Source organism: Cavia porcellus, unplaced genomic scaffold (assembly GCF_034190915.1).
Source record: "Cavia porcellus strain 051 isolate PalLab524CR breed Dunkin Hartley unplaced genomic scaffold, mCavPor4.1 scaffold_4, whole genome shotgun sequence".
Classification (NCBI taxonomy): Eukaryota; Metazoa; Chordata; class Mammalia; order Rodentia; family Caviidae; genus Cavia; species Cavia porcellus.
In genome coordinates this window covers 63,163,191-63,182,367 of record NW_026947487.1, presented here as the reverse complement: position 1 = coordinate 63,182,367, position 19,177 = coordinate 63,163,191, and positions in this window count along the sequence as shown.

Genomic DNA, 19,177 nt, shown 5'->3' with positions numbered 1-19,177 from the left:
TCCTATTTGGGATCAGAAGTCTTCCTCTTTTTTAAAAATCTTTTTATTTAATTTGTTTATTGTACTTTTTAAAAAACTTTGATTAGTAAGCAGACAGTCACAAGTTCAATCCCTGGTACCAATTTAAAAAAAAAACTTTCATTAGTACATGTTTAGCATAAACAATTACTACATTCACTGTAGGGGATTGGTAGGTGTATGTAACACATTTCAATTCTTTTTTCCTCCTTCCTTCTATCTACCTTTTATTTTTCCAGCATTAGACTCATTAATTTATCTTACAAGAACTTATAAAGTTAATTATCACATTTACAGATTGAAAATCAGCCTAATAGGCTAAAGAACATAAAAGATATGTAAGAAAACTGTACTCAATCAATGTATACTTTTAGATACTTTGTCCTCTCAATTAAAATAACTCCTCTCTTTCTCTCTCTGTTATGTCTTTTATTTCATACTTAATATATGTTGAATTTTTCATAGAAGAGAAACCATGTTATATTGGAGCTTGTGGGTCTGACCAGTTCTCCATTATATATAAATACTATATTTTTTCCATTCATCTGTCGATGAACATATAGACTATTTCCAAGATTCAGCTATTATGAATTGTATTGTTATTAACACAGGTATGCATACACCACTATGGTATGATGCTTTTAATTCCTTTTTTTTTTTTTTTTTTTTGGCAGAGCTGGGGATCAAACTCACAACCTCAAGCTTGCCAGGCAGGCGCTTACACCACTGAGCTAAATCCCCCGCCCTTGATGCTTTTAATTCCTTTGATCAGATACTTAAAAGGGGAATAACTAGGTCAAACTGAACCTCTACTGTTAGTTTTTTGATTTCCGCAGTGATTGCATCAGTTTACACTGGCATCAACAGTGGAGGAAAGTGCCTTTCTCCCTGTAGCCTCTCCAACATTTGTTATTGGTTGATTTGATGACAGCCGTTCTTTCTGGGCTGAGGTGAAATCTCAGTATTACTTTAATTTGCATTTCTTGAATGGCCAGCAATGTTGAACACTTTTAAAATGCATTTATTGGCTGTTTGTATTTCTTCATCAGAGAAGTGTCTATGCAGTTTAGATTCCCATTTTCAAATGGGTCTTTAAATCTGGAGGAGTTCAATTTTTTTTTTTTTTTTTTTTTAGTTCTTTATGTATTCTAGATATTAGTCCTTTGAGGAGCAACTGGCAAATTTTTCTTCCCATTCTGTGGATTGTCTTTCCATTCTGTTGGTGGCTCAAAGATCTCCTTTGAGGAAAACAAAAAAGATAGTAAATTTAGAAGTCCCCAGACAGTTCAGAGAGACAAAGCAGGTCACATTTCTCAACTCCAGGGGAGAGTGGAAATTTGAGCTCTGAGGCGCTCAAGGGAGCCACTGGTTTTTCAGCTGAGTCCTCCAGGCTCAGCATTGTGCTAACGACTGAGGAGCCCTCATTCTTCCTCCTACCCACGTCCCCCACAGTCCGGACTGTCTAGGACCCCAGGTCCCCTGACCTGCCTCATCCCAGCCACTTTTTCCCACCTGAGAACCATCAGCTATCTGTTTCCCCTGTCTCAGCAGACGTCGCTTGGCAGTGAGCTTCACAACAGACTCAAACCAACCATTAAATGCATGTACAAATGAGGGCTCTTTAACTTACTGAAAGAGTAATAGCTATTTTTGAAAAATAAAAATGAGACAGGAGAATCAAAAGTTCAAGCCCAACCTGGGCAATTCAGAGAGGATTTGTCTAAAAAAAAAAAAGACATGTACACATTACAGAAAATTGATAAAATATGGGGAATTCATCCTTCATTTTTTACAAAAATTGCTATGGAACACCACACTACAGTGATACATGCATGCTCATGTTTATAGCACACAATTTGTAATAGCTAGATGTTGGAAACAGCCCAATGCTTATCAACAGATAAATGGATAATCTGTTTTTTAAAGTACAGTGGAGTATGACTCTGCCATGAAGAAGAATAAGCTTGAGACATTTTTAGGTAAATGGATGTGCCTTGAGACCATAATTTTAAATAAAATAAGTCAAACACACATGTTTAAATATTGCATAGTTTCTCTGTGAGAAACTCAAAGGGTAAATAAGGACCAAAATATTGGGAAGTGGGAATAAAATGTTCAACTGGAAAAAGAAACAGGGGAAGGGGAAGAGGGAAGGGAAGGGAAGGAATAAAGAAAAAATAATGAAGAATGGAAGGAAAACAACAGAAACAAAGATTTGTAAAGGGAAAGGGAAGAAGTACTGAAGGGAGTGGGGCAAAATTAACACACAGGTACAAATTCCCTATTATGGCTGTGATCATTGTGTACACCAAAAGTTTACCAATAAAATTATCTTTCAAAAATTTGTTATTTAAAACAAATAGTTTTCATGCATCAGGCATGGTGGCACAGACCTGCAACCCTTGTATTGGGGAGGCTGAGGTGGAGGCTCGCTGAGAATTCAAGACCAGTCTGGGCTACATATTGAGCTCTATAGAGGTCTCTTTCCCTTCCTCACTGGTGTCCAGGAAGGTTTATGTTTTTAATTCCATGGAGAAGTTATTGGAATTCTAGTGAGTTAATTCCAAATTAACACTTCCAGTGCAACCCACAGCGAGAATAAAGACACTAAGCCATACACACAGGTATGGGGAGCCAGGGGGTCATAAGTCCAGCCAAGATGGTGATTCACCAGAACAAAGGCCATGACCCAGAGCCCAACCCGGATTTTATTAATTCTCCATGAGAGGAGTGGCTCAGGGATGAGTGACACACTGGTAGGCAATCCGTGACTGTTGTGAGCTGGGTTAGGTAGGAGGTCTGAGATCACCTTTGTGATATGCAGAAGGCAAGAAATGCAGAAAGTAATCCGCATAACACAACCGAGGGAGTGTCTAATAATTTGGGGTCAGTGTTTCAGTTCTGATGTATAATCCTTTATGTCCTGGGGAGTCATAGCCTCTTTCTCCAGGCTCAGTCCCTGCCAACAGTGTGGAGCACAGCTCCGCATCCTGCCTGCCTCAGGCAGTCACTTGGTGGGATAACACGGACCTGTCACCTTGCTTCACAGAGTACACATCAGCTCCTCAGCTATCCCAATTTACACTGCATAAAGCCAATTGAAGGCACAAAGAAATAACCTGACTAGCTCTACACATCCATACATGGAGATGGGGCCAAGTTCATCCAAAACGGAGAGAGTTGCTCTTTTTTTCAAGGAGAGTTAAGGAGAGTTGTCAGGGTGGTTCCCCACAGAGCTCAAGACATCCTAAAGTATGTACCATCCTGTCTCATCTCAACCTGCCGTTCGCCTGTAATCCCAGAGACTCTGGAGACCAAGAGCTGGTCTTGAAATGGGAACCGAGAAACAATAAAACCTTGTTCTATTGAAAAACCTGAAGAGGGGCTGGGGATTTACTCAGCGGCATAAGCACCTGCCTTGTAAGCAGGCAGTTGTGAGTTTGATCCCTGGTACCAATAAAAGGGAAAAAGGCAAAAAAAAAAAAAAAAAAAAAAAAAAAAGCCTCTTGCCTCAGTAATACTGCCGTCGTAGGGAAAAAAATTGCTGAACTGGGAAAGAGAGGTGACAGTGAAAAATGAGATGAGAAAACGAGGAGAAGGGAGGAGGAGGAAAAGAGGAGAAGCTGATGGTGACATGGTGATGGTGGTACAGAGCCAGAAGAATATGGTGAAGATGAGAAAAGTGACCGCGTTACTTCATACATTGAAGATGGAGAAGATTTTGAGGCTGATAGAGACATTAACAACCTATTAGCTATGAAATTGCTCAATTTTTAAAAAGATAATTCAGCTATTTGGACAAATGATTTGTTTTGTTGTGGATGAGGAATGAGTACATATTTTTGTTCTTGTTTTATTGGACAAATACTTGTTACTAAAATATGTAAAACTACTTTGAGTTTATACACTGGCTATCATACAAACTGGCGTCTGAAGCTCTAACTAACCCTAGGTACCCTGGTAATCCCTCTTATGTCTGTAGTGGATTTTTTGAAATTTGGATTTGAATGTGCCCAAAGAGCTTTTGCATCTCTTAATTTCTAGATCTTGAACAAAACATTTTTCTTTAGCTGCTGACCTTTCCTAAAGATTATTATAAGTTGCAATGGCTCTCTATAATCTGAAAGTTGACAATACAGCACATGGAGCACTTTAAAAACAAACTTGAAAATTATTTTTTACTTTTATGTGGAATGTAGTGTACTATTACATTATGACTACAGAAACTTACCTGAGCACCCACAAATGCAAACTGAAGGAAATGAAAGTTTTGTGATCAAAAACATACAACAGAAAAGATAGCACATGTGAGATATATATAAATTTCACAATTCACATCTCAGAATGAAGAGGCTCTTGTTGTTGGACAAATACAATAAATGCTTGTATTTGGAGCTATGTCAGACCATATGATGTATGCGGTCTCACAGTAACAAGTTTCACATCTTCCAACAGGTGAGTTTATGAAAGCTTAAACTGAGATATCTTGTTTAATTCTGGACTTATGTTAGTGTGAAGTAAACTCCATCTAGTTCAACTTCATAGCAGCGTGCTACGGTTGGGCTGGGTGATGGGGTGGTGGACTGGGATATGTTTCACAGGACTCATAAACTGTACAGTTGGTTGTATAATAATGCACATGAACTCAGGTCATTTTGAAATTAAGATTAAACATTTTTTGTTTAAAAGCTAGCCCCTTTCATTTTATATTTTGGGGAGAAAATACCTAGAAACCTCAGCCACTATAGAGTTAAAAATGCCAAAGGTTTTCAAGAAAATGCATATTATATATGCATAAACATTAATATTTTACACCAAAAGAAATATATTTTCTCCTTCGGGAAAACATCACCCATTTGCCTGTGCACCAGAGCCCTAAATTCTACTTCTACCTATAATGTTAAGTTCAGCTTTGAAATTGAACATGGTTAAATTTCCGTGCTTTGTAAACAATTTCCTATAAAAATTTTTAAATACTAGCCAGAATTTTACCTTATGTATACATTCTTTTCACTTACAGAAATGATCAGTTCTTAAATGTGGCCCTTACCTTTTAGCTAATTGTAACTGTAACTGCACTTGATCTTAGCCAAAAGGCCAAGAAGTGATTTAGCTGTAATTGAAAACACAGGTTTTTTTTTTTTTTTTTTTAAAACACAGTTTTAAGAAACATGTTTTCATAAAATGTATGGTTACAATCAGATCTTCCTATCTTGGCATTTATAAGGAAAATCAGAGAAAATTTGTATTGCTTTGTGTGATTTGCAAATGACTGTCTCGGGAAAAAGATCACTTTCAATGCAATACTTCCTCAAATAGTTTAGGATGGGTTAGAATCCTATCTTAGTGTCTTGGTTACTTTTTATTCATTGCTGAGACAAAACATCTGAAGCCCAAAGTTGGGAAAGGAAAGGTTTATTTCTTACAGTTTGGGGGAGGTTTCAGTCCATACTCAGTTGGCTCCAAGGCAGGCTGGCATGGCCGGGCCACAGTTCATGGCAGCTGCAAACAGCAAGGAGCAAACAGGAAAAAGAGAGAGATACACCTTCTTCCTGCCATTACATTACATCCTGGATCCACCCTAAGGCAGGTGTAGTGCTGACACCATCAATCCAAGCACTAGACAATGAACCAATCACAAACGTACAATGCAAATGCATGAGGCCTGTGGGCCACAGACATAAGCCATGACACTTAGTGCTGTATCCATTATGCGTGTCACTTCTTGTTTACAGGAGCCTACCAAACTTTAAGATAAATTGAAACAAAGTCTTCAAGCTACAATTTAGTAAGAATAGAAACCTCATATGAAGTTTTCTTTAATAATGGCAGAATTGTCATTGGAAATTTCAGCTCCTTTGAAAGAGCCAAATACTATTGTGTCCATAGGAATTTGATGTCTATACTTTAGTACTTGCTTTATTATCAATTTGCAGTAACTACTTGAATCAGGCAAATACACTGACAATAAAAAAGTTACTTCTTTTCCTACATTTCAACCTGCTTTCAGGATAGGCCTGCAGATTGTAGGGCAGTCCCTCTGGGCAAGGATTTACCCTAGGAGGCCCCAGCTAGAAGTGCTCTTTCCCCACTTTGGAAGACCTTTTTATTATTTTTAAGTATATTTATTATGAGGACAAAATCTGCCAGTCATTTTATTTACCAGCATAAATCTGATTTTTCTGGCTCAAGATCTGAGACTGGGGCTGGGGATGCAACTCAGCAGCACAACACCTGCCTCCAAATGCAAGGTCCTGAGTTTGATTCCTGATACCCCCCTCAAGAAAAGCTGAGACCGTGGAGTTACTTTATAGGAAGATAAACAGTATTTTGCATGGTATCTTTATATATAAAAATACTTTATTGCTGAAGCGTCTTTAAAATTGTTATAACAAACAAAACTGGTTTCTATAATGGCTTTTCTTTGATATTTATTTACACATTATTGTAATCCCAAATATTGAGTTTAGTCATCCAAGTATTGTAATCTTTTTTCTAGTTTTCTTCACAATCCAAAAAGTTATATTTGTAATCCCATTGAGATGTCATTGGAATCCCAGCAAGTTAATTCCAATCTACCACCTCCAATGCAACCCACAATGAGAGTAAAGACACCAAGACATGTTCCAAGTTAAGGGCAGCCAAGGGGTCCTAAATCTAATCCCCATGAGAACATGCAGACAAAAAGGCCTTGATCCTAGGCCTCTCCCAGAATTTACTATCTTGTGAAGAAGGGGGGTGGCTCAGGGATGAGTGACAGTGAGGACGGTGGGAATTAAGTGACTAATTTGAGCTGGCTGGCCAGGTGGGAGAGAGGCATCTCTGAAAATTGCAGAGATAAAGATATGCAGAAGGATCAATTCACACAGTCTAATTGAGGCAGCAACTGAATTGTTTTGGGAGGCTGTGGCTTGGGTTTCTGATATGCAAACTCTTGTGCCCTGAGGAGTCAGTCATAGCCTCTTTACCTTGAGGCTCCGACCCAGTTGACATTCCCAGAGCTAACATTCCGCCGTGCTCATATCCTTTACATGGAGAACACCATGTGAGGAAACAGGACTGTCTGGTGGCTTTAGAGATTACATACCAGCACCTCTGCTAGCCTTATTTGTAATACGTAGAGCCAATTGCAGAGAGAAGGAAATACCATAGCCAGCTCTCTACATATCAGTATAATGCAGTAAGTCTCCAAATAATCAGAGGTGCAGTAATTGTTTTTCATTCAAGGGGAATCACTGGAGTTGTCTCCCACATCTCTCCCTTTTTTGTTTTGTAGCTCTAGCAGAGCTAGCCATGGTTGTATGCCCTCTAGTCATCTTTGGGTAGTGGATCTTCTATGATAGGCCTTAATGAGGATTGAACCCAGCTACAGCACTGAGTTAAACCTCTAGCTATTATTATTTCTTTAAAATTTGGACTGGGGATGTAGCTCAGCAGCATAAGTGCCTGCCTGGAAAGTGCAAGGTTGGAGTTTGATTCCCAGTACCCCAAAAAATACAAAAATAAAACAAAGCTTATTGGCTGGAAATGTAGCTCAGTGACACAAGCACTTCCTTGGCAAATGCAAGGTTGTGAGTTTGATCTCTGGTACAAAAAAAAATTTGACATATGGTCTTGCTAAATTCCCAAGCTGGCCGCGAACTTGCAATCTTCTTGCTTCAGTTCCTCAAGTAGCTAGAATTGCAGACATGCGCTACCATGCCCAACTATTTTATCTTTATTTTTAAGTTTTTTCTTTTTCTATGAACATATTTTTATAGTCAATGTTCACTTACATTTTTCCCACATTTATATTGCTTTCCTCACCTTTTTTTATTATAGGACTTCTACAGTGTGATCATTTATCCTCTACATTTAGTATAAAGCTTTAGAATTTCCTTTAGTGACAGCTTCCTAGTGATAATGTGTTAATTTTTTTTCTCTCTCTCAGAAAATGTGTTTGATTTCACCTCCAATTTTGAAAGAATTTTGGCTGGTAGGGAATTTGCAGTTGGAGTTAGTCTGTTTTAGCACATTCGATAATCTTCCACTGCTGTCTGGCTTCAATTAAGAAGTCAGATAGATGCTTTACTGTTGCTCTTTTGGAAGTAGTACTTCTCTCTCCCTGTGTTTTAGTTACTTTTCTCATTGCCAAGACAAAATAGTGGACACTCAAAGTTAAAGGCTCACAGATTGTAGAGGTTTCAGTCTGTAATTGGCTGGCTCCAAGGCAGGGTGGCATGTGGCAGGGGTCAGCTATTGGCACTGGTGGTGGCACACAGCAAAAGCAACAAGCTGGGCAGGAGAGACAAACCTCTTTCTGTCCCTTACAGTGTATAGAGGCTATGTGTGCTAAGGTGAGTGTAGCACCCACTCCTTTAATCCCAGCATCGCACTACGTATCAATGACACACTCTAGATTCAGCCACCCCTGAAAAACCCTATGACCAAATGAGGTTTTAGGAGGACTTCTAGATACAAATCATAACACCCTACTTGTTGTTTTTCTCTTATTAATTATTTTTCAAAGTTTAGTAGAAAGCCAGTCGTGGTGACATATACCTATAACCCCAGAATTTGGGAGGCTAAGGCAGGAGGACTGCTGTGAGGTGGAAACTAGCTTGGGCTCCATAGTGAGTTCAAGGCCAAACTGAATTACATAGTGAGTCCTTATCTCAAAATCTGAAAAAAAACCCTTAATGGAAATTTCCAAATATAAACTAGACTTAAAATAGTCATTTAAGGAACTCATGTACTTAACTCCTACCTGTAAAAATCATCAGCATTCTCCCAATTTTGTTTTTTCTACTTCATTCTTTTTGTGATATAAATCTCCTGCACCATATATAATTTTTACCACAAATACTTTTGTGTATATATTTAGCTGGTAAGAAATTTCTTTACAAACAATCATTGTCATGTTCCTTTATTGTCTACTTAAAACTCTTTCCAATTGATTATCTAAGTCTGCTCTGAATAGATGTATACACTGGATGAATGTGTCTTTCTAAAACAACTGTTAAAAACAACTCACCATAAAATTCACCTTGTCAAGAGTACAATTTAATGGTATGTCCTATATTCACAGAATTGTACAATTATCGCTGTGTGAAAAATGTTTTCCCCACCAGAATGAACCTTGTTTTGGTTTGGATATTGTATGAAGTGTTCCCTAAGAATTCAAATGTTATCTTGATAAGGGATTGTGTTTTCTGATCTTTATTATTTTCTTCTATTCAGTTTTGGTTTTATTCTTTTATTTTTAATTTCTTAAGGAAAGATGTGAAGATATTTCAAACTTTCTTCTTTTCTAATAAATGTATTTTGTGTTAAAAAAAAAAGAATTCAAATATTGAAATTTAAACCCTGTGCGCATGCCTACAACTTGTCTTAAAGAGTTTACAAGAATTGATTTTAGGGCTGATTTGGCTCAGCAGCATAAGAACATGTCTGGCAAGTGCAAGGTCATGAGTTCAATTCCCAGTACAAATAAATAAAATAAAATTCACTCTTTAAAAAAAGAATTGATGGGGCTGGGGATTTAGCTCAGCAGCATAAGCGCCTGCCTTGCAAGCAGGCAGTCATGAGTTCGATCCCTGGTACTGATAAAAAAGAAAAAGACAAAAAAAAAAAAAAACCCCAAAAAACAGGAATTGATTTTATTATATGTGATGGTATGAATAGCTACTTTGAAGAAAATGAGATATCATGGTAGCCATTGCTGATTTCCTATCATCTTGTTGTGAAGTCCAGTAATGTCTTTATTCTTTTTTATTAATTTTAGTTTGCTTTCTATTATTTAATTTCAATATGTGTAAAAGTATGGACAGCTATTTGGAAGAGAACAAGAGACATTATAGTAACCATTATTGATTTTCCTGTTGTCTGGTTTTGAAGGCCTGTAATACTTTCATTATTTTGTTTTGAATGGTTTTATACTATTTTTGTCTTGTTTGAATTTATTACGTGTGATGATATAGACAACTATTTAGAACACAAGCAATATTATGGTATCCACTGTTGATTTCCTGATGTCCTGTTTTGAAATCCTGTGTTGCTTGTATTATTATGTTCTGATTTGCTTTGTTCTGTTTTGTTTTGTTTCATTCTCTTTAAAATAAAAAAAAAGAAAGAAAGAAATTTAAACCCTGTTGTGAAATGGTTAAAGAGTGACAATTAATCTTAAAAGTAAGCCTTTTATAAAGCTGAGTGTGGGGGGTGAACACTTACAGTCTGACCACTCAAGAGCCTGAGGCAGGAGGATTGTATGCCAGCCTGGTTTATAACAGCAAGAACTTGTCTTAAAAAAAGTAGAATTTTGAGAGGCAATTAGGATTAGCTGCATCATCAGCGTGGGGCCTCACCACTAAGTACATAAAAAGACAGATGGGGGGATACAAGGGAATGCCTTGTTCCCCTCCCCAATATGATGTTCTGTGCCACCTTGAGACTTCAGTCACCTTACTAAAGTATTTCATTAAGAGAAAAGAGTAGAGTGATATAAACCCATGTACATTAGCACCCATTTCTAGTCTGCTTTCTCCTAGCCTCCAGGCAATCACAAACTTATTTTCTGTCTTTATAGATAGCCATTTGATATAATCATATGCTAATAACATTTTGTGTTTAACTACGTTCGCTTAGCATGTTTTCAAATTTCATCCATGTTGTTAGTAGCATATGCCTTTTCATGACCAAATAACATTCTAAGATTATATCATATTTCGTTTATCTGTCATTCATCAGTTGATGAATATTTGGGTGTGTTTACTTTTACACTATTATGAATAATGTTGCTTATAAGCATTTGTGCACACATATCTGTGCAGATATATTTCTGTTTGTTTGTGGGGGCTGGGAGTTAAACACAGGGCCTTGAACATGCTAATATAGTCTGCTACTCTAACCCTAGCTCTGGATATTCCTTTTCATTTTTCTTTGATATATATGCAGAAGTGAAATGTCTGGGTCAGATGGTAACTCTATGTGTAACCCTTTAAGAAAATGTCACATTGTTTCCCCAGCAGTGGTTTACATTCCCACTGTGTGAATGTTTGTCCCAATGTATTTTTCACTGGATTAAGGAACAGCTACCCAGGTTATGGAGGTGCAGCTTTGAGTACCACATCTAGTTCCCTGTCCAGTCTGGTGCTGTCCCCTCCTCCGCTTCCTGACCACCACAAACTGAACCTTTCCACCATGAGGTTTTTGCCCTGGAGCCTGATGACTGTGAACTGAATCTTCTGAAACTGTGAGCCCATGAAGTCTCTTTCCTTGAAGCTGCAGGTGTCAGATATTGTGTCTCAGTGACAGAAATTCTAATACACTCCAGCACAGTACAAGGCACCCAACTCCTCCACATTCTCACAAAACTAAAAGTGTTGTCAATTTTTGTTTTGATTGTGGTAATTCTGACATGAAGTAATATCTCATTATGGTTTTGAATTTCACGTCCTTTATGACTAATGATGTTCAGCATCTTTTCATGTGTATTTTGACTGTATCTTTTCAGATGCTTTGCCTATCTTTTTTTGAGACACGGTCCCACTACGTAGTTCAACCTGGACTTGAGCTCACTGTGTAGCCCTCAGACTTGTGGCAATCCTCTTGCCACAGCTTTCTAAGTGCTGAGACTATAGGTGTGTACCACCATGCCTGGCCCTAGTTGTTCTATTCATTGTTGAAAACAGCGTTTCATTGTCTAAAACTTGAATCCATTAATTTTACTTAATATATTCTTTGTGCTGTGTTTTCCTTTGAAATACCAAGGCACTAACCCTCTGTAGGGAGTTCTGGGTAAACATTTCCATGCTGCAGTGGGCTGCTGAGGGCTCTGCTTTGTGTTCTCTTCCTGCCCGTGTGTAGTCTTGAGGTAAGCCAGCAGTGAAAGAGCAAAATCTCAGCTGTTTCCAGGACATGTGTCTAGCTCTGGGCACATACGCTATCTTCTAGATTCCCAGGGTTCTTTTGAAGCTTTTGAAGCCTTCAATGGATAATTTATTCTTCAGTGTTTTTCTTTCATGTTGGTCAGCCTTTAATTAGCCTCAACTCTCATCTCCCCCTCAGACAGGTGTGATATAAAACAGTCACCCCAGAGTGCGTTTGAGCTCTGACTCAGGTGAAATAAACTGAAGCTGGGCTTGGTGGTGTAGTCCTGTAATCTCAGCACTCGTGAGCATCAGGTGGCAGCAGCACTGCTATGTGTTCTAGACCATCCTGGGCTACATAGTGAGACTGTCTCAAAGAAATGACAAAAGAGATGCATGGGAAGAGACATTTTCATCAAATTTGTTTTTTAAAATTTGATACTGTTTATTTAACTTGGAAAATATTTCAGCATTCTAAACACACAAAACAGTGACACAATGTGACAAATCATGTCTACACTCATAATTGTCTTGAATCTTCATTGAGGGCCAAGCCTGTTTGCTTTGCCCACAATGAGAAATTCTATAGTTTGCTTAAAAACCGTTTGCACCTACCACACTTCACTAAAACAACAAAACAATAACTAACCCAAATGTTGTTCACCCGCAGACCTGCTCTGTCTCCAGCTAAAAAGGTCAGCAGGGTGCTCCCTTTCCATGTACAGAAACCTGACAAGGCCATAGCCAGCTGACAACAGGTCTAAGGTCCCCAGTCCAGGGGACCTGTCCCACAGCTCAGCGCCAAGCAGGGAGCACCGAGGGTTTGCCTGGGCTGCTTTGTTCTTCCCCTAAACACATCTGTACAAAAAATATACAGTTAACACCACCTGACAAAAAAAAAAATCTAAAAAGATACCAGAGAGGTTTTCAAAAGGTGTTTTTACACCAATAGCAAAGTGCACAGAGCGAGAACACAGAGTGCGCCTCTGTAGGTTAAAAAATATTTGGAAATTGGTGCAGGTTTGCTAAAGTTTCACTGTGCTCTGGACCCGGTGGCCACGTCCTGGGACCCACTGTGAGCCGTGAGAGCACTTGAGAAGCCACCTGTCCACAATCAGGTCAGTCACAGCGCCCCCCTGCCCTGCTCTAAGGGACTTACAAGGAGACAGGAAAAGTTTATCCCCCACACTGCGGTCTTCCTTTTTCTGGCCACTCTTGCAGTACTCTTTGCGCCCCAACCTTTCTTAGGGCTTGTACCCAGCGCCATCCTGCTCATGTTTCCTCACTTGGTGATACTAGGGCTGCTTTTTGTTTAATTTATTGGACATCACATCCAGGTTTCTGGCCACTTCTCCAAAGGGCGATAGGAGGGCCTGTGGATTTGATCTTGGGGCTGATTCTGAACAAAGCAGGAAGAATCCAGACTGCGGACTTTCAAAGGGTCCTTTCCCGGGCCCTGATCTTTCATTTTTCCCTCCAAGCATGCTTTATTAACTGCCGCTGACATTTTATCAAACTTAAATTTCTCTTTCCTGGACGTTGTCTTCCACCTTTCTGAATATTTCTGGGAAATTTTGGCAAAACTGACAATGACCTCTGGGCTTTTCTGATGTTCTCCTCTGCCCGGCCTGCACAAGGAAGACCGAAGCAGACCTCCTGCCCCTTGGTTTCTGATGTCATCCTTAGCCACCCTGACTAAGGGATTCTCCGTCCACTGGGCTTCAGGAAGGTCAGAGCTTCCCTCTGCAGGGATGGGTCGGGGAAGCTCCTAACTTGCTTTGCGCTGGAGGTACCTAAGCTCTGGTGGTTTCCATGTTACTCTTGGTGCAAAACTGATTGGTTTCCGAAGCTGTCAGGATAGGATAGGAATAGGGCTAGTCAAAATGTCACAAAGCTCACTGTTCTTGTGGAAACAGAGTCATTGTTTTGGGAGAAAAATGCTTCTCAAATCTCTATTTTCCAGAGTTTTGAAAATGTTGATTTCTGAAAATTTTGCCATTTGTCTTCATTCCTTTTTTCTCTGCTCTTGTGGAAGCCATTCTGGTTAATAGGTTAATAGGTTTTTAAAGATCCATCCTTCATTCATTCCTTCATTCACCTGCATGCTTTTTGTTCAAGAGAGAAGTGAATTTAAAATGACTATTATTACTTCAGGAGGGTTAGGAAGCCAAACCTGAAAACTCTTCATTCAGGAACTGTTTTAAAATCACATCATATTAACCTACTCAGATCTTTTCTGAGTATCTTCCTGAAAGAGTTCATCATATGTGAATGATACACGCATACCTATGGACATAGCAGCACATTCATAATAGCAGATCTACAGGTCCTTCAATAGGTGAATGGACAAGAAAGTGTGGTATTTATGTGAATGGAGTATTACTGTGCCATAAAGAAATTTGAGTCACTTGTAGGAAATGGATGCACTGTGAGACCACAATTGTAAGTGAAAAAAATCAGAGCCAGTAGATTAAATATTACATTTTCCCTTAGTGAGAAACCTAAAATACAAATAAAGCACAAAATAAAATACAGCTGATAGCAAACAGAGAAGTAGACTTTGTGGAGATGGAAGAAGATCTAAGACGGGGAGACGAAGGCAAAATGAAGATGATATGAATGTACCAGTTTCCCAAAGTGCACGTAATTATTAGGTATCATCAACACATACTAATCAAAATCACACCGCAGGACTGGGGCCTTTTGCTCCAGGTTTTACTATAACATATAACAGATGCCGCTGCTTTCAGTGCCGATCTCTTCAGTGCTGGATACTGGTGCTGTGGCAGAAATCCTGCTCGTTCAGAAGAGTGGTTGCCACCATGCCTGCTAGCTGTCCCAGCACTGATTCCTCAAAATCTCTGCATCTGTGATTCACTAAATCTTGGCTCAAGGCCTAGTGTAGGATAATAGAGTTGATGTCATGTATCTGTGCTCAGGCTTTAAACGAGCCATGGAGAGTAATTTTTAAGTATTTATATTGTGTGCTGCTTTTTGCTTCTCATCAAGATTTGTAAGATGAGAATTCCCCAAACCTTGGAAGGTAGCCTAATTTTCCCATGTACAATGTCGTATTAAAAAATGATTTGCACTTTAGATCCTTGCTTACCATCCCAAGAGCCACCTCATGCTCTACTTTGAGTTTCTTACGACAGTAGTTGAAGAAATGAGTCATTCTCCAGGGCATTTTCCAGCTTTGTTGCTGGGTAGTTGCATCCTTATGACAGTTTAACAAGTGCCTCTATTTGTTGTATTTCCTGATTAGTGGTACACGGGTCTAGATTTAACTGTTTTTAAATTTTTGTTGATTGTTATTTACCTCTCTCTCTGTCTCCCTTTTTTGGTGCTGGGTCGCAAGCCCGGGGCCTCTCACATGCTAGGCCTGTGCTCTGTCATCACGCTACAGCCCAGGCTTGTCCATATTTAATTTTGAGACAGGGTCCTGCTAAAACCTCCCAAGCTAGGTTCCAACATGTGATGCTCCTGTCATAGCCTTCCAAATAGTTGGGACTACAGACATGCACAACAGTGTCCTGGTTTATCTCTCTGTTTTTCTTAAAGGTAGCTTATTAGGTATATTTAATCTGCAGACTGTCTTTTGTCACTTCTGGAGTTTTTTCAGCTATTATCTCAACTTCAATTACACTTATTCACGATATCTTCTATGTCTCTAGTTCCTCACAGCAATTTTCCTGTTTTTGACTTTCCACACTTCCTCCTGCCTCCCAAGTGCTGGGATTATAGGTGTGTACCACTGTGCCCAGCAATTCTTTGTTCTGATTGGTTCTCTAAGACCTGTGTTTATACACATTACAGAGAATATTATTTCAAAAACAGAAATACATTAAATGACCCCAAAGGTTATGATTTAGGGAGTTTTACTTCTGAAGTCGTCCAAATGCATATAAGATTCCTGAGTACCCCAACTTTTTATTTTTGGTACTGAGGATTGAACTCATGACCTCCCACTTGCCAGGCAGGTGCTTATGCCACTGAGCTAAATCCCCAGCCCCTACCCCAACAATTTTTAACGTATCATTTTCCTCAGGTGAAAGCAGTACTTAATCCAAAAATGCCTTTTCTCCTTCCTTGGCCCAATGATATGCTGTGGTTCTAAAAGTCTTAAAAAGTAGTACTAATTTGAGATTTTCAGTATTTTAGAAGTTTGATAGAAATCATATATTAAAAAAAATCTGTACAAAGTAACAAAAATAGTTTGATTTTGGCTGGTATGACACTGATTATCACACTGTAAAGCTTCTGTCAGTGATTTACTTTTGGTTAATAGAAATGTCATTAAACATAAACAATACATTTGGCAAGCCATTTAAAACATACAGTCTATGGAGGAAAGATGTGTTTCCTGGTGATGAAAATATTTAAAACTAGCTAGGCATAGTGGTGCTGGAATCTCAGTACTCTGGGAGGCTGAAGCATAACAATTCAAAGTTTGAGCAACTGGGAAACAGTGACTTAGCAAGACCCTGTCTCAAAATAAAAGGAAAGTAAAAAAGGAGTTGGAGATGTAGTTCAGTGTGAAACCCCTCAGTTCAATTCCCAGTACTCCCAAAAATAAAAATAAATTAAACTACCCTAAAATCCCACTTCCCTTCACAAGTCCCATCACTGCTCTGTTTGCAGGGTGTGTGAAAACATCCCTGCCCTCAGTGAACGGTAGTTCAAGAGCAATCTAAATAATCACAGTAATTTCATACATTTTCCATAGGAACACATTACCCAGCGTCACATTTCATCGTAGGAATGATCTGTTTTAATACAATGCTACTTTTCTATAAAAGATCTCAGAACTCAAAATGTGTTAGAATACTGACCAATCTATTTTTGTGTGTGCAGTACTGAGGATTGAACCTAGGACCTTTGCACTGAGATACAACCCCAATCCTTTTTATTTTCTTTGGTACCAGGGATCAAACTCATGACTTTGTGCTTACCAGGCAGGCACTTATACTGCTGAGCTGAATCCCCAGCCCAATCCCTTTCTTTAAAAATTTTGAGATAAGAAGGTTTTGCCGAATTGCCCAGGCAAGACTTGAACGTTAGATTCTCTTGCTTCAGCCTACTATATGCTGGGATTACAGGCATCTATAACTACACTTGGTTTACTGAACAAGCTTAACACTTAAAAGGGCATCCCAGGAGTGACAAATTAGCTGAAAACTTAAGCCTCAGGTATGCCTAATAATTTAATGGGCTTGAGATGTTTAGTATATTCCAAAATGTAAGCAGTTGGCGTGCTTTCAGTCGGTGATTTTCAATTAACTAGCACCATCCACAACTTGAAACACTAGGGCTGTTTTGAGCACCATTTTTTGTGGGGCTATCCTTAACATACGTCACCACATTCACCAGGCAAACTGAACACCTAAGTAGTGAACACCTAAGTAACAGTGTAATTTCATCAGTAACGACAAGTTCAATGAACTTTAGTCTGTTGCCTTTATTAAAGCGAATTTGTGGGTATGGAGGTGGAAACTGAACCCAGAAGTGTGCTATCACTGAGCTACTCTCTAATCCTTCAAGACTAACCCAGATGGCTTTCAGAGAAGTAATCTTCAGCAACTATGTCTAAAATTTATGTATAGATATTTTCTTGGGGGAGAGGTCTCAGAATTTTTGGTCAGATTCTCAAAAGGAGACATCTATTGGTCAGGCTTTATGGTACATCCCTATAATCTCAGCACTCTGGAGGGCGACACAGGGTTGAGGCCTAGCCAGGGTACACAGCATGTTCAGCATCAGCCTAGATGTGATTAAAAGCAAGACCAAAGCACTAATGGTATTAAAACTCTGCAGCCAGGTTTTTCTAACTTCTAACTTGTCTTTCAGAACCCACAATCTTGTAACCCTTTGGTATTTGACATTTCTAGACTTTTAAGAACAAGAAATTATCTTCTCTGACACTAATACAAATACCTCTCCTAATGCCTCTCTGAATGTTGATGGGAATGTAAAACCAGAGATGAAATTGCCACTCCCAATAGCCCAAGAAGTCAAGATGCTCAGCGTTATCCTGAAATTCCCAGCATACCATTATATCCTTTTCTAGCTTGTAAGATAGTTGGTATATTTTTTGCTATAAAGCTAACCACTGCTGAAATTCTATCTTAAAAATATAAAACCCAACCAATGCTAAAATAACAGTCCATCTTTTATGGCAGTACTTTTTAGCTTGGCATTTTGCTCAGCGGCATAAGCACCTGCCTGGCAAGCACAAGGTTGCGAGGTTGTGAGTTCGATTACCAGCTCACAAGAAAAAAAAAAAAAAAAAAAAAGGAAAAATCAAACCATATTGCTTTAGCTTGGAAAGGTGAGACCATCATAACTCAACAGATCATGCTGGAGTTTTGAGTGGAGTTGTTCTTGGGGGGCGGGGATAGGGTAGTGGGAACTGAATCCAGAGCCTACACAGAGCAACATCCCTATCTCCCCTTTTTTGAGGTAGGATCCCTCTACATTGTTAAACTGTCGAAGATAGGCTCAAACACGCTATCCTCCTGCTCAGTCTTGGAATCGGGCCTGCAGCACTAGGCCTAGCTTTTGAGGAATTTTTACAGAACATTTCTCATCACTCTGTTCAAATACTTAGTATATACAAATGCACAGTATCTCCTCTAAATAAACTATGTACCTGCTTGTCACCTATTTTTGAAACAGCATCAATTGGTTAATAGCTAATGGAATCTTGTAACAGGTAAGACTTGAATTCTTGTCACCTTCAACATGGTACATTGAATAGTAGACTAAGACGCAGTTTCACCTGTTAGTATCTCAACAGGCATCTTGACTCAGCAGTCCTAACTTCCCTAGGTAGCTATGCAAATATGGAATCTTAAAGAAACAGCCAATAAAAATACTGTTGAGTAATGTTGCACACAACGTTGGCAAAAATAATTCAGCGACTATATTTTGATAAATGGACGTGGATCACAGTATTTCAAGATTCCTTTTCCTTCTCTCTCCCTTCAATTTTTAATCTGTTTGGTTCTAAAATAATACCTAGGGATGGAACCTTGATACTAACTTTACAGGTTACTCTTAGCCTAAGGCAATTTATTTTGGGGTACCAGTTGGTAAACTGATAGGCTCTAAAGACTGAATTAAATCTCAAGTCCAAAGCCCTGAACACAAGCCAAGTACACTTGTACTTCTAATTCTTGGTAAGCCACCTCAGGCAATAATCTCAAAGTCATACATAGCAAGACTTAATTGAAGAGTTTGTATTTTGTTTAAAAAGTTTTTATTCATTTTAATCAGGGAAAAGGACAATCTCAGTCAACTTGTCACCTAACCAT